Below are 2,500 nucleotides of genomic sequence, written 5' to 3'. Positions count from 1 at the left end.
TAGTTAAGGGAATTCTACTATTACATACATATATGAATATATATATATATATATATATATATATATATATATATATATATATAGAAAGAGAGAGATAAAGAGAGAGAGGGATGAAACTGAGAGAGAGGGATAAGAGCATGAAAGAGAGGGATGAGAGAGAGAGAGAGAGAGAGAGAGAGAGAGAGAGAGAGAGAGAGAGAGAGAGAGAGAGAGAGAGAGAGAGGTTAACACACAATTTATTGAAAAAAATTTGTGAAGTCGTGACTTTAAAATACATTTTTGTATTTCTGTATGTAAAAGGGGAACGGTTTATGGTGGCCCATGTGATTTGCAGACTAACTGTTTGGCTGCGCAGTTGTTTCTATAAAATAAAAACACCAGGAGAGGACGGTAACACAGCTGTGAGGAAGGAGGGAAACAAGATGTCCCCATAAAGGTTTTAAATGGAACACCAGCCGTGATGTCATTCCACCAGCGTCCTGGAAGACAGAGTCAATGGGACAAACCGAGGGGAGGGAGGAAGTGTTTGCTGTACAAGTGAGAGAGGAAATAAAAAGATTTTGGGGCACAAACGTGGAAAGGTTTCACTTCCAAACCTTGCGGCGTGAAGTTAATGAGCTGTGTGTTTGACACAGGTGTCGTGGGGAGATAGGACCCCCTACCCCTCTCTCGCTCTCGCTCACACACATACACGTAAACACACACACACACACGCACACACACACACACACACACACACACACACACACACACACACACACACACACACACACACGTACACACACACGCATGCACATATCCATGCACACATGCATACGCATGCACACGTACATACATACACACACACGTACACACACACACACACACGCGTACACTTGCACACAAACAATGTCCACCATTTTGAACTCAGCTAAAATGTGAAAAACCAGAGAAGCACATGTGACACAGTGTACCGAGATCAAGACACAAAGGTTGCAGAGTAAAAAATGGGGGGGGGAGGGTAGACCAGGAGAGTAGAAAGACACGATGGGGGAACGCTAAGAGAGAGGCTAGAAACAATTGAAGGAGGCAATTCGGAGGCACTGAAAGAGGGGGTTTAAAAATGTAAGAGACCAGGTATAGTAAAGAGTAAGAGAGAGACTAGAGTGAAAAAAAACAAGTAGAGAGATCAATAAAGAAAGAGGGTGAGATGGACGAGAGGAACAGGAGGAAGTTACCAAGGCTCAGTGTGAGCTATGATGAAAGGGCCACGGTTGCCGTGGTGATTAAATGCCAGCAATAGCTTTGTTGCTCCCAATTTAACGAGTGAACCATGTCAGTCCTGATAAGGGATGCAGAGTGAAACACAGGACCCTGATTCCCATCAGAGGATGTCCATTATCTCAGTATCAGGCTCACAAGCTGTACTACAAGAATGAACAGTTCCTGTTCATTTTACAGTGGTAGAGGGGACCTTTTTGGAACCCTTCTAGATATTTTTTATACTCCTGAAAATAACTGAAACTAGACATAGAAATTAAATAGCTTTGGGAATAAAAATATTACAATATTTTTTTGTTATTGTTATTATTTTGGAATATCAATTGACTATAGTAATGCAAAACAAAGAGCTGCTGTTAACAATATCTATACAATACATGATCCAAATATATCAGCCAACTTGAAAAGCCATTATTGTTGAACAGTTATTTACATGTATTATTTTGTATACGATTTATATACCTAATATACAATAAACACACAGCTAATAGAACAATGCACCTTAAGCCAAAAATAGCATGTCTTTAGAAATGTGGATATGTGGATTTATTTTGCAACAATAATTGAATACAATGGAATACAAATATTTGATACTCCACAATAACATCTATGGTTGTTTGAGTTCCTCTTGTTGGAAATTGTAGTTTGGGCCTTTAAGGCCACCATGCTGTTAGTTCCTTGGTCATTTGAAGTAAATGTTTTAGGTCATGAGATAAAATATAAATAAAAAAGGTCAAATCTTTAGAAAGTACTGTTTTATATGTAATGCACACCTGCATTATCCAATTGAAGATAGAGAGATTAGAGTGAGGGACTGACCGTTTGCTGGTCAGAAGCGTTGGCCTGGTTTTCTGCCTTGTTTTTCACCTGATATTCGTGTCGCTTTGGAGGTTAAAGCTGAAGTGACACACGCTAAAAGAAGACAAACAAAAGAAAAGTTAAGAACACTATTTCTGCCTCTTAGCAAATAAACAACAGCGTCTGAGATGGAGAGTCATGGTCATCTGGTGATGTTTGGGGCCGACGGAACAGTGATTCTTGACAGACACCAACAACAAATATTTGACTAAAGGTCTGGATGCTGGGCTCAAAACTGCACATAAGCCTTGACGCCATTACTTATTCAGGAAGTTTATTGGTGTGTTAATAATTGATCATCTAATTAAGGGGGGAAGTTGGGTAGCTGTGGGGTCTGAATGCCTCTTTACCAATGCGCTTTTGGTAAGTGCATGGTTTGGTG

Source organism: Gadus morhua, chromosome 3, assembly GCF_902167405.1.
Source record: "Gadus morhua chromosome 3, gadMor3.0, whole genome shotgun sequence".
In the NCBI taxonomy this organism is placed as follows: domain Eukaryota; kingdom Metazoa; phylum Chordata; class Actinopteri; order Gadiformes; family Gadidae; genus Gadus; species Gadus morhua.
This window is presented reverse-complemented; position numbering follows the sequence as displayed.